Source organism: Lepeophtheirus salmonis, chromosome 4 (assembly GCF_016086655.4).
Source record: "Lepeophtheirus salmonis chromosome 4, UVic_Lsal_1.4, whole genome shotgun sequence".
Taxonomy (NCBI): Eukaryota; Metazoa; Arthropoda; class Copepoda; order Siphonostomatoida; family Caligidae; genus Lepeophtheirus; species Lepeophtheirus salmonis.
The window spans coordinates 51,454,486-51,478,052 of record NC_052134.2 but is presented as its reverse complement, the minus strand read 5'-3'; the positions used below and the strand labels follow the sequence as shown (position 1 = coordinate 51,478,052).

The window sequence follows — 23,567 nt, the reverse complement described above, 5'->3', positions numbered from 1 at the left end:
GTTGTGTGATATAATAAAGGCTACGACGTCTGTCACATCTACATAAACTGTTGCACCGCGTGGTCATTCCCCATGAAAAAATATAGCCTGTCGATCTTTCTTCTCCAATTTTCTTATCAGTGTTCTGAACATTGATTGTTTGGATACAAATAAGTTCTTATTAAGCTGTGAACAATTATTGAATAATAATTCCATAGTTGTAAGAATTGGGTAACGACCAAATTATTTTGGGCCTCTTGTATTTTACTTTTTAGAATCATTGGTTGTGAGAAACTATCAAGATGTACGATGTTATTATGACAATAATTTTAATAGTAACTATTAGTAAAAACCAATGATGTAAATCCGGTGTGTTTTTTTAGCTAGCCCGTTAATTTGTAATTATTAATATAAAGAAGGAATTTTCTTTTCCTTAGAAGTTGTTATTATTATTTAATTCCTGAGTAGTGAACATCCTTTCCTAAATAGATTCAATTATATTCAAAACCTGATGGAACGTCCGTAACTCTGAGGATTTGTTGCAGAGTAATAATTGTAAGTCCTTGTAGAACTCAGAGGAGAATTGGGGATCGACATCGGTTTAATTCTTGCCAATTTTCTTGTTTATTTCCTTCTTCCCCTCCTCTCCCCCCTTGTCACAGCTGATTGTAGCTGGTCTAATGTAACGTCATGAAGATTATTCTTCCTCTCCTCCTAAAAATTCTTCCAATTGTCAGGATTAGCATGTTGATTTTCGATTCTTTTTTTTTAATATGTCCATTCTACACTGGATTTTCATCATTGGTAATAACAGGTGGTTATTCATTTTTGGGCCGTTAGTATTCAGCAAAAATGTAACTTTAATAAGGACTGACACAAAACTACATATAAGTATACGTCTAGCTTAAGTTTCGGATCTAGATCCAAAAGTTCAAGTACCCGAAACTTACTTAAATATTTATGAAATAAGATCCGCACCGACCCGGATCCGAGAAAATGTGGATCTATTCTATCTTTATAGCCCCATGGTTATTAAAGACGTCGTATTAATATAGATGTACACATTCCGCATTACTAGAAAATATTGGTTATTACTTGGAAGACGGGCAATGAACATATCCATCTACAAAAATAAAAAGCACGCCTCCCTCTGTACATACAACAAAAGCTTTCAATAATATATTTTTTTGTGACTGTAGGAGAGCGTCCGTCTTATATTTCACCATAGCTAAGAAGGAGGAAATATCATTCCTTTCGTAAATATTGTTCAGTCGACTGCTACCAACTTAAGTGATAAGGAGTGAATTTCGTCATGATTCTTAGTAAAATATCTACATCAGGGATTGTTCTTCCAAGACTTCTTTTGAGAAGAGCCTTTCATGATCAACGTGCCACGCAAAACAGGTTACCCCAAGTATGTTTTTCTGTGTAAATATCTAGAATGTGTATTAAATAAGTAGAAAGGCAATGAAAAGTAGGGGATGGGGGAAGCCATTTGTAATTTGATTTCCATCAGCTGTTACTGGCTTTCCTTTCTTTTTATTTAGCAACTTTTCGTTTATAATAATGGTCATTATTATGTATGCATATAATTTATCTATTTGAAATGCCTTGGAACAAAGAAATTAAATTATATTTTATAATTGATAATGAATATATATGTAGAATGATGAATAGTTTCATGGAACATTCATATCATTTCTATTTCAATTTTTACTATATCAAGCGTTTTCATTTGATGTGAGGATTTTTTTTGATGTCGGCCATCTTAAAAGAGGCCTTAACAATCACATTTTTTATAAAAATTACACTTCTTCTAAATAATTAAGGTTTTAAGGATAGTTAGTGATGATGAACTACTGCCGTATATTTGGATGTCAAAATGACAGCTAAAATGACTTTTAAAAACTATATCTCTAATTTCAAAAATTATATCTGCAAGGATCAGAAACAATTATGCAATTATCCTATTTTTTCTCATCCGTAAACTATCCGTAATACTGACATAATTATGTAATTGTTCAAATCTAGCCATTAATATATGTAGGTATTTTCAATACTTATTAATTTGATAGATATGTAATTCAAATATCACTATTTGGCATCAAGTTGTATTCAATACACTTAAGGCTTTTTACATTTTAAAGGCATTTGATGAAGTTTCTTCAAGGTTATTTGGAAATTTGTCCATTTTATTTTATAAAAATATCAACTATGAGCCTCCAAGATGCCCATCATTATTAATTATTTTTATATATTGTAGACAATAAATTAGTTATTACATTTACAAGGATCAGACCTTTTTTTAAATTAGTAGTAATCTTACTTTTCTCGTCTGAAATCAATAGAAAATATAGTTAGTAGTAAGAATCTGGCAATTTCATAGGGATTTTTCGTAAAGTATTATTTTGAATTAATTCAAATATCACTGTTTATCATTAATAGTATAGAATACAGTCATTTTTTAAAGCTATTTGATGGAGTTTCATCAATATTTTTTGTATTTATTCATTTTATGTAGTAAAAATATCAATAACTATGAGGCCCCAAGATGGCGTCGTTGAATTCAATTTGTGACGTCAATGAAAATTTGCTCTAATGCACATATTATTTGAAAAACCTGGCAACAAAAATAATTTTTCCATTTTCAGGGTTTGACTATGGAGTCATTGAGACGTCACTACAGTCTCCAGCCTTTATTTTTCATCATGGGATGTGTCACTATAGGAGCATTTTCTTTTGCTGTCCGATCATTTTACATCAATGTGGATTGGACAGAAAAGGAGAGTCTCTTCTGGAACTACCGTAACAAGCAACAAAAATTAAGGCATGCTATACCCCGTGACTTCACCAAGGAACACATTGCTCCTAATTATAGAATCATGTCTGATGAGGAAGGTGAAAATTACGAAATGCCCATCAAAAATTTTGAATTAAAGCGTCCTCAGGATTAGTTTTATTTTTAAAAGTGCTGTTATACTACATTCAACTCAATTTTAATAGGCAAAATTTAAGGTTCTTTCTTTTAAAAAATCTGTGTCATGAATCATAACTCAGGCTTAAAATTTTTAGTGTGTCGTTTATTTATTAGTTGAAAAATAACTATAATTGTTGATTCATTATCGTCCAATATAACATAATTTCATGTATGATATGACCCAAAAATACATTTAGTTAATGAAATAGTGAATCATATCAAGTCATTATTTTCTCTATAATAAGCAGATTTGTAAATTCTAAGCATATTCTCGCATGTTATTTTCCAAAGTTGTTATCAGTCCTCTTTCGTTCTTGTGAAGAGAACATCCAAGTATTGAGTAACTACGTGTGAGTCTGTTCATGAAAAATGAGAGTAACACTGAAGATCTGTAAGTCCTTATTGGCAAGGCTGCATCCGGGATTTTATAATAGGGGAGATCCTTTATGTACGCGCGCCGATTAGCCTTTAACGTGATCCGTCCCTGTTGATGTTTATCACAATTTACAAGGCACTTTTCACTAAGATGTTTAAAATGCTATGTTTTTTCAGTTGGGAATATTTGGTGTTAAAAAATCTCTTAATCTCTGCGTTCTATCTTGAAACAGAGTGGTACTTGTGTTTATTTCCTTCATCTAAACGATCCTCGCAGAACATCCAAGTATTTAGTATAACTACTAGTGTTGGGTCAGTCTGGACTGAATGAACTAACTCGACTATACATCGGTCTAAACTTAGGGAGTCGAAAGGCCACGGCCTGGACCAATAAAAATTTAGTGACGTCACACATCTTTTTAAAATACTATATATGAACTATAATAATTCATTGCATTGCTATTTCCAAATATGAAATAGGGCATTCTTATGGGTCCGCAGGCCGGTTGTATAATTTTAAAAGCTTTTTATTTTTTGTGGTCTACGTCTTGAGTCCGCAGACCGATGCAGGACCGAGTCAGGCGACTAGGCTTTTACTAATGGTTCATTTTTTTAGACCGAGCAAGAGAGTGAATCACGTGATCGACTCAGACCGATAACTGACCGACTCAACACTAATAACTACAGCATGTGCATGCTGTCCCGTGTTTGACTCAAAGTAGAATAAAAGATCGATATTCGAGTAATTCTTGCCTATACTCTTCCTAGCTACGGAGTAGAATTTATATTTATTTTTTCCGTCTCATAGCTGCTTGTAGTTAAAATGTCATGACAGCTAAGCTAGATTCCTTCTAAATATTCTTCAAATTGACTTGGTTAATTTTTGGTTTCTTTTTTACGTACCTAAATTGATTAGAATGTACAACTCTAGTATATACTTCAAATATTATTTTTACAGGGGATGTGATGTACGAAATCATGTTGTGTTAAACATTTTGCTACTTCGAAAAACATAACAAAAGTAAATATTTAATGAGCGTAATCGCAATATTTACATATTAATCTGTACATCGATTGTCTTGCTTGCTCTTATCAATTAATGTCTCTCTTTAACAGTCTGATTAGCTGTATCTACACATGTACATGATATTTTGCTGATTAATTGTTATTTGTGTTCAAATTTTCATATTGGGGATACCATTAAATACAAATGTAACAAAACAAACGTGCCCGTTAGTCAGAGGAATATACCTTTGCTAAGACATTTTTTCTCCCCGTAAGATATCGCTCTTGAGATTAGTGATGGGAACTCCAGGTCTTTTTAGAAAACCGGCTCTTTTGGGTCGGCTCACTAAAAAGAGTAGCATCTTTTAGCTCCAAAAACTTACTCAAATTTTTCCAAAAAGTCGAATTTGTTTTGAAAAGCAACGGATTTTTGAAACTTTTGTGTATAGCTGTGGATTTTTGAATTTTTTTCCTAAAATATTTTATATTTGAATTTTTTTCCCCTAAAAATTTAATATTTGCAATTTCCTCCCCTCCAAAAAAAAAAAAAAAAAATCTGTGGACGCCCCTACCGCAGGGTTTTATTCTGGGAAAAAATCCTATGCTTCATAATTTGCCCTAATGACCTTTTTTAGAATACAAATCCTTAAAAAAAATTCCTCCTATTTTTGCTTCAAATTTTGTCATTCAGACAATTTTTTTTAATAAAAAGGAAAAACTCATTCATTTAGGGGGCTTCTGATTGGTGGGGGAGCCGGTTCACGTCGTTCACTTCAAAGAGCCGTTATGTTCGCGAACGACACATGACTACTATAAATACCACATGTTATCCTATACGCTAAGATAAGAAGAGACAATACAGTTGGAATAATAATTAAACAAAAAAATATGTATCTAAACTATGTTTACTCATTCACACATCCTCGGTCAAAAAAATGACTAAGTATAGGACTTTTGTAGAGTGGGAGGACAATAATACTAATGTTTTTCTACAAAATATCAATCCTATAACTGTATAAAATATGTCCTTTTAAGCAGGAGTAGATTTTCTGTAAACATGACTTTTTTATTTGCCAAACATGTTGCCATTATTATTAAATTCTTAAAGATAAAACATCTACGTATAAATTAATAATCAGAGCGTGTGCTCATTAAAGACGGAGAGTAACAATGAGGGAGTTAGTTATAAGTGTAAATCCTTGCTGGCCTCGGAGTAGAGTTGAAGATCGATATTGGAGTAATTTCAGCCTATATGTCCTTGCAATTTACGGAATGGGATTTGTGTTTATTTTTTTTCTCTCAGAGCTGCTTGGAGCTGATCAAATAAAAGGTCAGTACAGCTAAGCTGCTCTTCAACCAAATATTCTTCAAATTGTCAGGATTATCACCTTCATTTCCGGTTTTTTTAATTTTTACATCCGGGCAGGACATCTTTAATGTATCACTGCACATCCTTAACAATAACGGGAGTCAAAATATATTCATAAAGCAAGTAGACAATTATTTACCTATCAGCAGTGATGAAAATACGAATTATTTTTGAGCTGTCCCGTATTTTTTTTGGAACTGGCAAACTGAAGAATCCTCTAAAACATTCTTCAAATTGTCAGGGTTACTATGCTCATTCTACAGTGGATTTTTATCACTCCTTGTCGGTCTGGGATCATTAGGATATCTAAATGACCAAATTTATCATCGTAGGGACACAAAACTCTTTTTTTCACGTGATTACAATTTGCTCATTATCTTTGTTAATGAAATCTTATCAAGGTATCCCATTTGTGAATGTCATTATACTATTTTTGAGCATTTTCCTATGTACATATTTTAAACCAGTTTTTTTGCCATTTCATCACAAGATACAAATATTTTTATGTGAAAAAAAAAAAGTTCTCAAATATTATGTATAACCCTCTATCTAAGTATTTCAAAAGATCCATTAAAATATATACCTTTGTAGCTTGATAAAAGAATGTACGCACATACAAAAAATAATTGGTTCGCTTATATTTACCTTTATTTTCTTGCTCTGTTCTCATTTGATTGGTTTATAAACTTTTTAACAAAAAATAAAAGTAATCAAATTGTGACTAACCTTGCAGATTCACCAGATGTGTAAAATAAATACTTAGATGGATTTTGTGGACCTATATATGACATACAATCTTGAATAAATATGTCTACATAATTCCATGACAATAAAAATTCGCAAAACAATGAGTTTTAATAAGTTATTTTATGCGGTGAATTTAACCTTCGTCTGCACTTTACTTTTTATGGACATCAGTTAAATTCAATTTGTAACATCAATAACTTCTTATTCATGCATTTTCTCATCAACAAAAACATATCTTCATTTCTTTGTACAAAATTTTAATTATTTAAAGCTATCTATGCCTCCACATTGGCGTGCTCTATTAGGCAAACTTGGGAACTGAGGCAGCTGATTTTTGTTGTTGGATAGCTTCTTCAAATTGGAATCAATTGACGAATTCTAAACAGCACAGTTGGCCTACCTGACAGCAGAGGGAATCAGGAAAAAAAATAGGTTAGAACATAAATATACAAAAATAGTGGACATCTGATGGATTTCTACAGTTTGGCGGAGCCCAAATACGCCTAGTACATCTAGAAGAAGACATTATTCTTGGAATAATATGAGTTAACACTGAACACTGAGCTTGGCTCTGTTGTGACGTCATCAAAAAAGTTATCAGCTAACGTCAACCAGACTGCGTTGCAACTTTTATATACTCTCTTTGGGTAATGGACATGCAAATAAATATTACGTTTCATAAATCTTTGTGGTTCTAAACTGAATATTTCTTTAATTAATTATTAATTTCTTTTATTGAGCATCAAAGTCTTCATAAAATGGTCATATTTAGTCTACGAGGGAATATCTATAAATATATTACAAGATTTATATGTGTATTTTGAATTTTTATAACATAAAATATTATATAATATATAACTATATATATTTAGGAATTATAAGAAGCGACAAAGTCAACGTGGTGTTTTATTTCCGTATATATATAATTATGTATTATATATATCATAATATTATATAAGCGAGTCAAAATGATCCGTATGACAAAAGCCATTTGTAGCAAAGATTTAATAATAAGATAAGTAAGGGATAAGTAAAGAAAGTTCAAATCTGAAAAATATCAAAAAGAGGCATTTCAGTTAGTTTAAATTTGAAAACGGATCAGTTTGACCCGTAGGACAAACTTGCCATCCAAAGTCTGATCTGAATAAAACATACCCTTAAGTACGGAACTTAAAATTCTAAACAACTTCAATTTTATGTCTAAAGTCTGTATCTGTGTCCGTTTTTGAAGTCTTCATCACTGTTTTTCAAAGTGGGACGAACGGAAATCAAACACGTTCATAAATTATTTGAATTATATAAGATTTAACTAAAAATAATTATGTTATATATATTATAATATTATATAACGGGTCAAAATGATACGTAAGACAGTTTTTGTACAAAAGTCATTTTTAGTAAAAATTAAATGATACAAAATAATAATTTTTCCCTATCCCAATGTTGAGGTCTATTTAGGATAAATAAATAAATTGAAAATGGGTCAGTTTGACCTGTAAAATGACACAAGGGTTAATAATATAAAAAGATATCAGTACGCCCAGAAATATACTCTAGTTAACAATTCCATTTTATCACTTTGTTATAATATTTTTTTAATACCAGGGGCGTCTGCAGGGTGTGGATTGAAGGGTTGTAGCTAGTGTTGTATCGGCCCTTATTTATTTGGTCCACTCCAATCTTGGGACCGGCCCTATCAGTCCTTAACTAGCGCTCCTGGGGTTTTTTCAGAAAAATATCGATGGTTTATTAAGGCAAATAAGATATATGAAGTATGTATTAAGGTTATTGCACACATTTTGCAAAAAGTATTCATATTTTCATAATAATACAATATATAATACGAACGTATTATATGGTTACTTGGTTATTTAATTTATTTCATTATGTAATGGAATAAAAAAAAAAAAAGAAATCCTCAATGACGGCGGAGGGAACAATTTTACCTTCATTAAGGACCGAGAAGTGGGACTGGACTAGACTGGATGGGACAGAACTGGACTAGACCGTGGTCCTCGGTCCTAAATAAGGACTGGCACAACACTCTCTAGACTCCCAACTAAATTTAGGAATCTTGCCTTTTTACTAAAATATTTCTAATATTTTACAAAAATTTAACTTTTTGTGAATAGTTTTTCAAAATTTTTCTCCAAGTTTGATATTTGAATTTTTTTTTTGAAAAAATGTAATATTTTGTGAGAAGTTGGGGATTTTGGATTTTTATTTTTTTGAACAAGTTTAATATATGAAATTTTTTTCCAAAAGTTTTATATTTGAAAATTTTTTCCGAACTTTCCAAAAAAAGCTGTGGATTTTTGATTTTTTTTCTACCAAAAAAATTAATATTTGAAAGTTTTTTCCAAAAAGTTTTATATTTTAAGCTTATTTTTTGAAATTTTTTTCCAAAAAATTTCATTTTTCGTGAAAAGTTGTGGACTTTTGATTTTTTTTTCTAAAAAAGTTAATTTTTTGAAAATTTATTAATTTGTGATATTTTTTTTTCAAAAAATCTAATATTTGAAATTTAATTTTTCAATTTTTTCCCAAAAATTTTTTTTTTTTTTTTTTTTTTTGAAAAAATTTCCAAAAACCAACCCCAATATAATCCTGCGGACGCCCCTGCATACTCACTTGTTCAATATTTCTTATTAAGAGTCATTGAATTCAAATTTAGGTACATATTATGTTTTCTTATCTAATATGCAAAATATTTTTGTCTCTATGTAAAAAAAATTATGTCATGTGATGGTATATGTTGATTCCTTACTTGTTTGATTAAAAGATGCCCAAATTAAATGTTCAAATATTGCAAAATTCTTTTTACCAACAAGCATGTAAAGAATACTTGTAAGAATTTTTTGATTTGGTTTGACTCGATATATCAAAACTTAATACAAAATATTTACATTATGCCAAAAAAGTACCGGGAATTGTTAATTTAAAATGCCCACGCTGAAGGGACTGAAAGACATTTTTTTTCTGGGTCGGCAGAACTGTCTTTCATTATTATGCCAAGTTGGAGCGCAATCTGTAGACCAGTTTGCTTGCAACAGCTGGATAAGTCAGTCTACCTCACCAGTGCTGCACGATTTTTACAATGAACGAAATTATTACTCAAAGAGTTTGCCTTACATTTTGTGTTGCGAACGTAATCTCGTGTGCTGATACGTTGAGAATGTTGGAAAAAGTTTTCGTGAATCAGTTTTATCAAAAAAACCATACATATGAGTGATACAAAGCGTTCAAGGTGGGCTGTGAGATCGTCGAAGACATGTCTCATTCTGGACGACCTCTGTCCTCTACCACCAAACTGAAGATCGACGCAGTGAAGGAAATTGTGTTAAAAAATCCTCATACCAAATAAGGGAGTTACCACATTGCCTTAAAATCTCTCACGAGTCAGTTCGTAACATTCTGACTAAAAATTTGGGCATGAACTGTGCGTCGCGGCATGGTTCAGTTGCAAAAGAGCTGAATTTTCTGCAAAACCGTACCGAAATTTAAGAAAATTAGACTAAATAATATTTCTGGTGTTAGTCCCAAATCAGCCGTAGGATCGCTTCTATAGGTCCATAGGAATGATAATTCTCGAGACGGTCATTACAACTGTTGTTTCTTGATTTTTATGAGAAATATTTCGTAAGTTTATTAAAGCAAGACTTGTTGATAATCGTCAATCAGTGAAAAAATTGTTCTTGAATGAAAAACGACCAAAAATACAGTTTTAAATTGTTCATTGTTTATTTAGAATCAATTAATTTTTTTCCTCACACACATAGACTTTATTTGAGATGTTTTGGAGTACTTTATATAATTAACTCAATGATTTCATCATTTGTATATGGTACGGACCTCTTTGTACATAAAATACACGTTTGAATGACGAACACGGCGTTACTTTGCTAAAACAAAAATACTCATATGCATTTTATTGTCAGCTGTTGATTCCTTTGTCTCACTTGATACGTCATGGATATTTCTTTTTATTAATACTTTTTAATAGTTATAACAAAGTAATTATTAAGTTATGAATAGACTTATTCTCTGTTCCCAAAAGAGGAGTGACACAATTTATTTTTGATCCCTCGTAGTCCTTGCAAATTTATATGCCAGGACTATTACCCATTTTTCACATTATGGGCAATTTAAAAAATCCCCAGCCCATCTGCCAAATGCCTGTTAGAGCAGCAATTTACTAAATGTACGGAAATCTATAAAATGTCCAATAGAGTGGTCATTTTACTTTCTTTTATATTGTCAGGTAAAATGATTGTGGTTAATTTGATCGTGAGGTATTTCATTGGAAGATAATTTCATTGTGGACACATTCATTGAAATTTATATTATATCCAACACATAAACTATTGGATGATATGAAATACAAGCGGTCCACCTGCACAAACTCGTAGGTCGGAGTGTAGTACAGGAAATTAAAAAAGGTGTTTGATGCTCATAGAAACAGTGGCGGTGGGATTCACTTAGTTAAACCATGGGCCTGATTGTATAATACGATTTTTAAAGGTGCCCCTGATGCGGAAGGGAGCGGTGGCGGGGGTTAATGACTCACCTTTTGGACCAGCAGTTGACTTGGACAACCCATTGTCTGAGGTGTATTATAGAAAATTAGAAGTTGTCCTTAATGCTTAGGAAAGCGTTGGCAGTTGTGATGAACCACTTTTGAACCAGAGGTTCACTTGCACAACCCATGAACCCATGGGCGAGATGTTTATAGGAAATTAGGAGGGCTCTTAATGCTCAAGGAAGTGGTTGTGAAGGGGTTTGATCCCCCTTTTGACATGTGCTACCTGTGGCCCAAGGTGGATTAGAATAATAGAAGGGGTCTTTGATACTCAGGATAGCGCAGCAATAAGTTTTGACCCCCCTTGGAAGCGAGCTGTCCACAATCTGTTGGCCAATTTATGCCTATTTTGCAAAATGAAACAATTTCATATTATGCAATAGTTTGATTGTCCGAATACAATATAAATTTCAATGGTAATACGCACAATTATCATATCATTCAAGGCTTAAGGTATCAAATCTTCTTTGTATGGGTCACATACAAAGACAGAGGTGATCAGACTGACGGGAATGGCTCGTTAGACCATCTAAAATGTTAAGAAGAGGTTAGACTACAACGAAGCCATAGAAAGGAAGCCTTACACCATGGCTGTAGTTATTAAGGTCTTCTATGATATTGTGGCTCACCTGATCTGGTTCCCGGAGGGTTACAGGCAAATTTCCAACCATACAGAGTCTTAATGTCCATCCCCTAAAATTTGGCCACACATTAAGAGGAGGATCTGTAGCATCTGCCATGAAGACCTCCTTCGACAAGGAGGAGTGGGGTGTGATGGACCCGAACTTCATTCCCCATAATTGCAACACTTTTTGCTGGAGGCTTGTTGCCATCTATGAGACCAATGGCTGCCAATAGAATAAATCAACTTGGCATTGGCTATGTATAAGAAAAAAGACTAATCTAGATTTTTGTTAAATGTATAATTACAGAATGGCAGGCCATTTTCTGTTTCCTTTCTGTTTAAGTTTCAAGTTTCCACCCAGTGAAAACCTAAAATTCATCTCTGGATCTATTAAAACAATTTGGAAATATGTGCATTTACCATGGTTGCGATTTATTTTACTCAAATTGTTCTAAACCAAACCCCATTTAAAAAGTGAACGATTTAATGAACTAAAGGATAAAAAAGGTGAACAAGTCTGAAATAAGATATATGAGATATGCATTAAGAGCATTGCAATATCTGGGTCCAAATATTCCTGTTTTCATCATTATGTAATATAATGAGAACATAATATATTATTTTTGCTCAATTATCCTACATAGTATTAAAATAATTATGTGTGTGTCTGATTTCTCTTCGTCCCTCTTGGAAAATCAAAAATAAAAACTTCACAAACGGAGACAGATACAAACTTTAGAAATAAAATACAAGTTTTTAAAAATTCTGAGTTGCGTACGTAGGGCTATGTTTCATTATGATCAGACTAAATTTCTGGGCTTTGGAGAACAAGTTTGTTTTTTGTTAATAAGTTTATTTTTTTCAAAAAAACAAGTTCGAATCCCCGTGTCACAATTTTTTTTAAGGTATAGGTGTCGATTCGAAAATGCACCAAAAAATTAAGAGTGCAAAAAACGATTTATTGTACTAACTAGGTATGTTACAAAGTCTGAAAAAAGTCAAAATGTGAATTGAAAATGAGCTCAGACTTTGTGTATGGAGTGTTTCTTTCCATAAATACATTAATTATTAAAATCCATTGGTATTAATTTAGAAATCCAGAAATTCTTGGTCGAAAATTAGATCTCTCTTATTTTTGAACTTCACGTAACAAGAACTTGTTTATGAAGACTGGTCTATTAAATATGACGCATGGCTTTTAAAATTATGTCTCTCTTCATTTAGGACTTTCTTAGTTTCAATCTTGGAACCTATACTTTCCTAGATGTGAATTATAAGAGGTTCAGTGACTGGAAAGGAATGAACATAACACAATCATGACACTCTTCTCATAATTTATATGACCTACAAACTTCTTCATCTCATAAAAACTGATTCCATCAATCAATTTTTGTATTTTGTTCATTTATGAATAGAAAAGGTTCAAGCTTCCTTAGATTAAAAAAAAAACAACTATATATTGATAAAAAAGGGTGATTTTGGGTCTAAAACGTCGAAGCCAATTCGGTGGTCATTTTAAACGATTAAATGAAGTTGTTTATTGCAAATTTTTGTTGAATTTTTGCATTTTTTTAGTTAAGTGAAGGAAGAAGAGGATTAGCGACTATGTATCTTCATTATGGTTGAAGAAGGAATATGTCAAGTTAGCAATGACAATGACTAAAGATGAAAATACAGTGTAGAATGGGCATGTTAAAAAAAGAAACCAAAAATCAGCATGATAACCCTGACAATTTGAAGAATGTTATGGAGGAAAATTAATTCTTCAGATTAGCAATTCCAAAAAAAAAACCAAAAAAAACAGGCCAGCTAAAAAAATTGACCGGATTATCATCACTGGCAATGACAAAAGATAAATCACAAGGTTCAACATCTAAAAAAATGAATTTATATTTACCAAAATCAGTATTTTAACATGGTCATTTGATAAAATACTATGAATAAATTTCAACTACCTTGTTGAAATACAAATGTATAACTACGCTTTTAATGCAATATTACGAAGAAATATTAAATACAGCATGGAATAAAACACTAGGTAGGATTTTAATTTTAATAGGACTAATAATAGTCTGGGAGTACTTAAGAGATAAATATCAGTTGGTATGATTGACAAATTTGGCTAGCTATTTGACATAAACAGCATATGAACAATACCTATTTATCATAATATAATTTTAAATTGAATTAAAATATACAATCGTGTATATAAATATATTAAATATCATTTTTAGGCCAAATAGTCCTTTGGCAAAAAAAAATTCGCCTAATAGTCTGTTCACGAAGACCATCACATTAATTCATGGATGAACCTCCTTTATGTATTGATTTAAAAAAAAGGTCTATTTAGGACTATAGTCATTGGCCTCTGGAAGAATTGAATAGTATTATTAGTGATATAAATCGTATGAATTTTTTAGCTGGCCTGTTTTTTTGGAATTGGTAATTTCAAAAGTAAATTTTTGTTTTCCTTAGCAGTTATTTAACTCCTCAGTAGTGAACATCCTTTCCTACTACATTCAATTACATTCAAAACCTGATTGAACATACGTGTTTGCTCATAAAAGACGAGGATTTGTTGCATAGTTATAATTCTAAGTCATAGTTGGTCTCAGAGTAGAATTGGGGATCCACATTGGAGTAATTCTTGCCAATGTCCTTGGTTATTTCCTTCTCCCCCTCCTCCCTTGTCACAGCTGATCATAGTTGATCTTCTCCAAAACATTTTTCAAATTGTCAGGGGTATCATTTTGATTTTTGGTTTCCTTTTTTTACGTTTTGATCACTACGTATAATGCAAGTTATACTTTTTTTATTAATTATTATGTAAATTATACAGCTAAAGATTAATTAATTATTGAAAAGAAAAGTACCTGTTGTAATTATTCCCCACCTTTCCTAGTTATGATGTAAGATAAATCACGTTTTTGAGTCATTTAATTGCATAAAAGCAATGTGTCGAGCCCATAAGTACAATAACTACAAACAAATATGAATTTATGGGCATGTATATCTGCAAAATGTGTAATGTTTTGTTTCCATGAGTTGAAAACTCGAACTAATTATGGAGTTCAAAATTCCTTTATACAGAGTTAGATTTGGAAATTGTATATTGTATAAGAACAATAATTAATAACTATCCTGCAAATCTTTATTTTGACAACAAAAATATTATAATAACTGGGACACTAGGTACTTTCGCCTTAAGATATTTAGCCTCAAGGATGTTTCGCCTTAACATATAAATAATAAAGTTTTAAACGGTTTGATTGTTTATTTTAGGTCAAATTGATATTATTGAAAAATGTTTAAAAAATATCTAAGGATTTTCTTCCATTTTGATATATATATATATTTTCTCTACTCATCGAGAATGGATGGCTTTATTGTTTCGATCCTGGTATCTCATTTCCAATGAAGGAGTCCATTCTATTCCTTAATGAGGTCTGATAGTTTCTTCCGATGAATTCTCCTCTCGCCGTACCTCGCAGAATTCGGAATTCGAATATCTCTTGAGATGGATAATTAAGTATCTTCCTTCTATTGCCTCAATCTTCCTTTTACGAGCCATGGCGTCATGAAATTGGCATTGAAACCGGGAAAAATATGATAATAATGTTGACTTTTTGCTAGTGCACACCATAAAAAATTGGATCACTAGAAAATAGAACAAAAATCCTTGGAGATGCATCATTTTTTTTAAATAGATCTTCTTCTTTTTAAAATTAAATATTGAATATTTTTCTATAATATAAGCTATGATATTCCTCACCTCAATGTATTATGAATAAGTTATAAGGGTCTAAGGAAGAGAGTCGTTTTTAATCATTTTTCAACATAAAAATGGAAATATATGGAGTTCAGAACAAGATAATGGAATAATAATAATACTTTTTAATCATCAAAAACACTTTTATATAAGTTTTATTAATCCTACTTTGAATTTGGGGATTGTTTTAAGGGTAAAAAATGACTCTGAACGAGAATAGTCCCAAATTGCTATAATCTCAGGTGTTTCAAAATTCAAAAGACTAAGAGAAAAACTAGGATCTGTTTTGGATTCCGCGCTTATAGATAAAATCGATTATTGTTTTCAATTCATTTGTACAAAATTCCCTCCCCCCCCTAATTGTTCCCCTTTGTTATTCCTGTTTGAAAAGACTCATGGATTTACGAAGAAGTATAATATGAACAAGAGTATAACTCCATCATTTTTCCAACAGAATAACAACAATTTAATGGATTTTATAGTGATAAAAATTGGCTTTGAGGCGAAATATGCCATGGCAAAATAGTTTTAAGCCAAAATGTCCTAAGGCCAACTACCAGGCATCATAATACACGTTTAAAAATAGGGGTACCGGGTGTTAAAAAATTCTTTAACACTTCATTTTTAGCCTTAATTCAGATTGTTGAAGTTAAACACAGTTTTATTTTTGTGTGAATTTATTTAAAATATAATGTATAATATCCTTGATCAGTACTATGATCACCACTAACCTCAATAATGACCTACAGGAGAGGCTGGAAAATCTTACAAACTTTATATAAATATAGTCCTTGTCAATTTTATCCATCTCTGTTTACAATTGACTTAATTTTTCAATTTACCTGTGGGTTATTTGCCAGCCTCTGAACTATATTTGCTTCCATTTAGAGTAGTTCAAAAAGTTCAAAACTTCAAAATTTATTGTGCACGTCGATGAGAAAAAGTTTGGTGTGAATACAGAAATTAATCGGCAAAATGCAAGAGTTATCGCCTGTGATTCGATTGAAGTCCTACCAGATTTGAAGTTTTTGGACCTGTAGTCAGCGTCGTTCCATTATTCCACAACATTTAATCCATGCTGGACTCCAGATCCACCCAGCTGAGTACCTGATGATCCTGAAGGACGTCCTGCTACCCTGTATGGAGGAAAAGTTTAACCTGAACAATGTGGTATTTGTGCAGGACTCTGCTCTTTGCCATACCTCCAAGAAAACTCAATCATTCCTATCTGAGGGAATCCCATTTTTCATAATCCAGATTTGAACATTCAAAAAAACGCTCCCAAGGCAGTGTTTGCTCACTAAAGCCTAGCATTACCAAGAACTTTATGAAGATCCTATATGATTGTAGTATGATTCAGCCCAAAGATCACATAAGGTTAATGAAGCTGGAGGAGGTTACATCAAATGAATCAAAATACAAGATCATTGGCCAATACTGCAAAAATGTTCATTAGATTTGATCAATAAGTGGCCATGCTATCAATATTATAATTTGCAGAGAATAAATTGCGAATTTATCAGCAAGCCCCTATAGAATCATTATTATTTACAATATTTTGTACTGTATATAATGCACATTTCGTTAGGGCTACCTTTAATCTGGCCAACGTTCGGAACGGAATTTTCTGTGCCTTTGAGACAAGAACGCCTTATCTATATATCAATACTCCGGCAGCTTTGATATAATTGTAAATAGTGGCGGGATATATTTCTGGACTGGGCAAGTTCAACTATGGACATGAATTTTTGTACTGTCAGTATCAAATTTGACCGACTGTACTGTGCAAAGACTCCTCTCAAGATGTCTCCCTTTTATAAGTATTTGTGGACGTTAAACGGCTTAGCCTCATCTATTGAATGAAGTGGGGAGTGCTCTTGCTGGCCTGGATTCTTATTCTCCATCTTTTTTTATTAAGGAAGCTACGAGTATTTGTCAGATCTTATTTTGAAGCTGGATACACTGGCTCTATTTGTTATTCAAGCAACAGTGTCATAAAAGATCTCTAAATTCTTCAAAAATAATACAATTGAATAGATGTTAAAAGACTTTTAAACACCCCGTATGAGTAGATTATAGACAAAATATTAAATGTATTTGTAATATGTTAAGACGTAGTATTGATTCAACTTCAATAACCAATATATTGATATAAATCTATACATTCTTGTTTTGGTATGAACTTAGTTATATGAAAACACTCAAAGCTGTTGAGTGTCTCCAGGACTACCGACTACGCCGTCAGCAAGTCTGGAACGTTGGAGAAGAAGAAGGGATCTGTCAAGAAGCCAAACAGATCCAGAGGAGTTAAAGAAAACAGCCCAGGCCAATCCCTTCAAGTACATGAGGCCCCATATAAGAGATCACTGGTTTTCACGCCAGACTATCCAGAGACCTAACAAAAAAGGGGATTGAAAGAGCCTAGTGAGGATTGAAAGACAACTTTTGACACAAGCATGAAACAAGCCCATCTCTTCCGCTACAAGACTCTTTTGAATGTGCCGTTTGAATTCTTTTTTGACCCCCTGATGCCAACCCCCTCCACTACACCTTTTGGAGCATCTCAAGAGGAAGACCTAAAGGGTGCACAATTCAAACACCAAGGCCATCAAAGCCACTGTTTTGGGGCTACCCTTTTGCGGTGAGGAATATAATTAATACGTTGTTTATTACTCATAAATTGGTAAATACTCATAAATTATAGAAAAACTTACATAACAAAATAAAAATATGCAATATGTTCCTACTATTTTGCATTACTATAAAAACAGGATTTTTTTTTTGTAAAAATATGTGCAATGCCCTAAATATATATCTCATACCTTTTATACAAGATTGTGCCCGATTCAAGTTCAGCGATTCTTTTTTATAAGACTCAGTTTGGTAACAGGCACATCAAACAAGCGGCGTCGCTAGAAAATTCAGGCCCAGGAAATTATATGAGATACAAACAGGGCCGCAGCTAACTTAAATACGAATTGTGTAGTGCTCCAAGTTCCAGCAAGGATCCCAAAGAACTAAGATTGCTTCAAGGTAACTAGAAATACAAGATATTTTGGGCTGATGTGTATCTTCCCCACCGCATTTTCCTGTGTCGATGGGGCGTGACGTCACAGCCGATATACTATTAAATTCATTGATTGAATTCACGCATAATTATGAAGTGATTGATCTTAATAATTAAGACTAAAATGCTGTTCAGTTTTTAAAACTAAATACCTTTACATTAGAGTAGGATAAAAAATGTAATATTTAATTACTTTAAAAGTTTAGAGGCAAAATGAGTCATTTTTCTTATTTTCCTAATTCATTTTTATTGCAAGTTTTGAAGTAATTTATGTATTTCTTTTTTTTGGGTCGGTGATTTTTTTATGTTTTCAAAATCTAGTTTATTTCCCGTTATAAAATTTAATTTTTAAGGTACATTTAGTTTTAAAAACTAAAAAAACATTTAGTCTTAATTATTTAGATCATTTATAATTAGAATATAATGGAGAAATGGAAGGGATTCGCCTTATTGGATAAAAATACTATATGAGGCACTAATACTATTATTGAATTCCGGAATATTTTACATGTAATTGGTCCTTACAGATGAGTCTTCATACGATTTGGGGATCTGTGAAGATCCAATAATGTAGTTGTTCGTGGATCACATACCCTTTGATGATAGAGAAGCGATGATTAAAATGTTTTGATCTCACTAATTTATGCACAAAACACAACATCAATAGTAAATTTTGAAGCAGATCGAGTTTAACGTCTCATATGAAAATATCATTCATTCCTTCAATTTATCTTATTATATGATTATTTGGGAATTTTTTAATTGATGGCTAATTCTTTTTCATATTTTACCAATTTTGAATATCTGAGTTTTTTTTTTGTTAATTTCAACCAGTGATTTTCAAGGAAAAAAAAACCAACTTATTTTGCTCATCAATTTTATTTATCTTTCGTTATTAAATTAAGTATAAATCGCTGCAAATGTTATTTATCAAATTCAAAATATCAAATTATTTTTGTGTTGGAAGGGGCACTTATTGAAGCAGGTGACTTTACATTAATACTAGGGTGCTGAAAAATTAGCAAAGAATTGAGTTATATTGTACGATAAAGGATTTATACAAATAAAGCTGAATTTCATTTTTTAAATCTTCATACATGCCCATCATTGACTTTGTTGAAACAATTATGCTTCTCGGTAGATAGCATGGATAGCATACCTTTGTTATTGTGATTCCTGTTAATTTGGGTAATTTTTCCTACCAACTTTATGATCGAAAGAAGAATTCCCCTTTGTTCCTCCAAATTAACCCCATAACCACATCCAAAAGTTTTTTATTATATGTTGAGAACTGTTCATGCCATCAAACCATAATCAGGTAGTTTCTGTTTAGATTAATCCTAGATTGAGACTAGCTGTTGTATGACTAAATAAGTCAGCGGCTGGTCGAACCCGTTATCTGGCATTTCCAACAACATTTAAAACATCTACATCAAATCATAAGACGGCTAGGTTTCTATTTGGAACTTCTGTTGATTTTAATAGTTGAGAGACAATTTCAATAATGTTAGATTGAATACCGGACATTGTTTTGAAATTTTTGATCCACCTTTTTATGTTGATACGCAAGGAACCGGTTGAAGGCCACTGAACTGAATGTATCTGTAAGTTTTTGAGGAGAGAGACTTGAGTACCAGTCCCTGAATAATATCCTGTTTATTTCATCTACCAAACTTTTTCCTGCTGACGATGAGTTTACATTGAAATTGAATACAAAAAAATTCAAGTTCTCCTTTGATTGACTCTTGAAAATATGATGTAGATTTTAGCTTCTTGTTCTCTGATCTGAGGATCTTAACAGTTTCCTGAAGTTGATGATTTTTTTCCCCTAAGAGACTAAAGTTAGGGGATCTTCTTTTGTCATGGTTGCTCTAGTAATTTTTAAAGTCTGGGATCCGCACGCTTGGCTGTATGAGTCGGTCCTTTGCGCTTTATAAGTTTGAGTGGACGAGTGTTTTATTTTTTTATTTTACTAGGAGACGATGTGTCAGCTAGTTCTAAGGGCGTTTGAATGGAGGTTTCTACAAAATTAAGCTCAACCACATCAGGAACAAAAGGCGGTACAAAATAATTGGGAATTGTAGTTGCTACAAATGGTGGTCTTGTGCAATGTAGGAAATTTCAGGTCGATTGCAATAGGGTAAAAAGATTTTAAAAATAAATAAATATTAGTCTCCTTTGTTGGCTGTTAAAGTTGGCCTAAGACTTATGGGTAACCCTGAACATTTGAAGAAAAAAGTATTTGATCTCTATTCCAATTTTTTAAGTTTGTGAATGATAAAATTTTTGTTCCCAGTATTTTCTAGCACATGGCCCTATCCATTCTCCCTCCCACGCAGTGAAGTCTTCATTTACCCTTAGGAAGAGAAATATAATGTCAAATACGCATGCAATATGGGGCTATTGAAAGAAAAGCAATGAAAAGTGTTTGGTAAGATAATAAGTTATGACTAATGACTATTAGTTACTTTGTGGACGCCATATTTATTGTGTTTTGTAATTCCAATCATGCCCACTAATTGTTGTGCTCCAGGGTGTAGAACGGGCTATGACAACGAGCCACAACAGTCTGATGTTACAATCCATCTGTGGCAAAACAAAGGGAGAAACCCCGGACTTGATACTGCCTGGCTGAGAGCAATTCCAAGAGAAATAGATCTGAAGAAGACAGATTAGGCACCATCCAAAAGTACAAAGCTGTGTTCCCTGCAATTTCAAAGGCTATGATTTCATCTGTGAGTCTAAAAGAAGTCAGACCCTTTCCAAGTATCAAGACTCAACTCCTTAAGTGTCATCAATGTCAACTCAAGCTGCGACCACGTCACGTAGGGCTCAATTGTTCAATAACCTATAACAGCATCTGGAATTTGAACTCTTGATTGAGGATTCAGTCCTTTTTGTGGAAGAACTTATTGACAAATTGGCCAAGGAGACACTCCCATCAGACTTCATCCTCATCACAAAACCAAGTGTTGCCCTTTTGAAGCTATCCCATTGGGTCCCCAAGTAGTAGCCAGAATCCAGTTTCAGACAGATATATCATTCAATATATACCACTCTGGGGTGTTGATTGACAAAAAGACAGTGTCACACATCACCTCAGAAGGCAAGGTCAACACTGTGATACAAGCCATCTATTTGGCTTCCTTTCTGGGAGCAAAAGAAGAATTGAATCAAACAGAGACCTAGGAAGACATTCTCAATGAGTTTGGGAAGTTTCTCAACTCCTCAGAGACACCTGGAGTTGGCTAAGAAAAGAGAAATGAGCTTCGGGAATCAATCTCTCAGAAGAACAAACTTGGCCTCTCTTTTTCGAGAGATTTTGTCTTTCTCATCGAGTGGCAAAATGGTAAAGCACCTAACCTCACAGCAGAAACCTTCCTAACAACAAAGCAGACGTGCCTTCCCGCAGCAGATCTGTCAAAGTATCGTCTCCTAGATGAAGACTTCTCCTATGTACTCCTCGGCATGTTCCAGTCTGATCCCATCGAAAAAAAGTTCGGCTGATACAGACAACTAAGTGGAGGTATCTACTACATCAGCGTGAGACAGATCCTTGAAGCAGAGAAAAAGATTCGTATTCTGAGTCTTGTCAAATTCTCAGGCAAATAAGATATTTGTGAATAGCAAGCTTCTTTATGTAGGTATTACTTATTTTTACAATATAATAATATCATTACAATATTTTACTTTTTTAAATTTTCAGGTATGACTACTTCAGAAATTAAAGCTCTGCTGGATGAAGACCTGGTAAAAGCTGACCTCATTTTGACTAACTGGAAATTAAATGACATCCAAGAACTATGTTCCAAGGGAGAGAGTAATGCTTTCTACTTTGTTGCCTGGTATATTGGTTTTTCTTTGAGGAAGAAGATCAGTTGCACATCATGCCAAGAGTTAATGGTCATCAGACACACCTCCGCACTCAATAACCTTCGATAGCCCAACCAATCAGCATGTATACCTGAAAGAGTTCATCAACATAATGAGCAGAGGGGGGTTGTCGACTACATCCGACCTTCTCTACCTCTCCTGTCTTTATCCTCACTCCATGTTCTCTTACACCACAGCTACTCCTCAAGAGAAAGACAGTTTACTTGGCACCTCAAATTCTAGTGCTTCATTTGTTGCCACATTCATTGACAGGATTCAGGACAGTTTAAACTCTGAAATTATCGCCGTTGTGGGAGTAAAGTACGAGGAAGGACACTCCTGGTCAGCTTTGCTTCAAATAATTTAATTCGCTTTGTTTAATGTCATGGGTGAAAATTTAAGTGCTAAACCGAATGATGACATCCGATTTTTAGCAAAAAAGAGAATGACAGCTAAGAATTCAGAAGCTAATTTTAAAAAAAAGGCTAAATTTCAATCAAAATCTTCTGATTTGTAGACTTGCCTTTTCTTTTTTATATGTTTTTAATGTTTATTTTGATTAAAGTACTAATAAAATACTACTTCTATTAGAAATATATAGCCTCATTTTTATTATTTTCCCTAGTAAAGTACTTTTAAATACTCTTTATTTTGTAGCAAAACACTTTAAGAGAGACATTCCATATAGAATAAACAAAGACCCATATTGGAAACGCGTGAGCCCAGTGTCTTGTCCTGCTTACAGGAGTTCTTGCCTATGAATACAATATTAAAGAAAAATCAAACCCAAATAAAAAGCGGAGTTGAAATATACAGATATGTATAAAATATGTCCTAGTAAGTGGGAGTAGGTTTTTTCTAGTTAGCAAACTGAACAAGGTTTTTTTACTTTCCAAAGATGATATTATTATTATTTAATTCTTGAGTAAAAACATCTAAGTATAGAGTAATAACTAATGCGTGTGCTCATGAATGATGTAGAGTAATAATGAGGGATTGCTGGGGTTTATAAGTTTAAGTCCTTATTGGACTCGGAGTAAAAGGAAGGATCGACAGAGGGGCGTCTGCAGGGGCAGGCTGGAAGGGCTGTATCCCCCCCCACAAAAAAAAATAAAAAAAAATTAAGGAATTATAGATTCTTTCTAGAAAATATAATATTTGAAATTCAATTTAATTTTTCAAATTTGTTTCCAAAAAATTTA

General features: G+C 32.8%; 1 long non-coding RNA gene and 1 other non-coding gene across 3 annotated transcripts; both read left to right on the top strand.

Annotated features, from left to right (window-relative positions):
* LOC121116170 (NADH dehydrogenase (ubiquinone) MLRQ subunit) lies at positions 1-3,169 on the top strand. Its single transcript, XR_011779887.1, has 2 exons — positions 1-1,393; positions 2,631-3,169. It is a non-coding gene; the product is annotated as an NADH dehydrogenase (ubiquinone) MLRQ subunit (transcript).
* A 14,442-nt stretch (positions 3,170-17,611) lies between these two features.
* On the top strand, positions 17,612-22,959 carry LOC139905242 (uncharacterized). Of its 2 annotated transcripts, XR_011779886.1 has the most exons (4): positions 17,612-18,066; positions 20,789-20,923; positions 21,026-22,132; positions 22,199-22,959. It is a non-coding gene; the product is annotated as an uncharacterized lncRNA (long non-coding RNA). The 2 variants fall into 2 exon arrangements; XR_011779885.1 differs by lacking the exon at positions 17,612-18,066 and having other exon boundaries at positions 20,127-20,923.
* Positions 22,960-23,567: the final 608 nt, after the last annotated feature.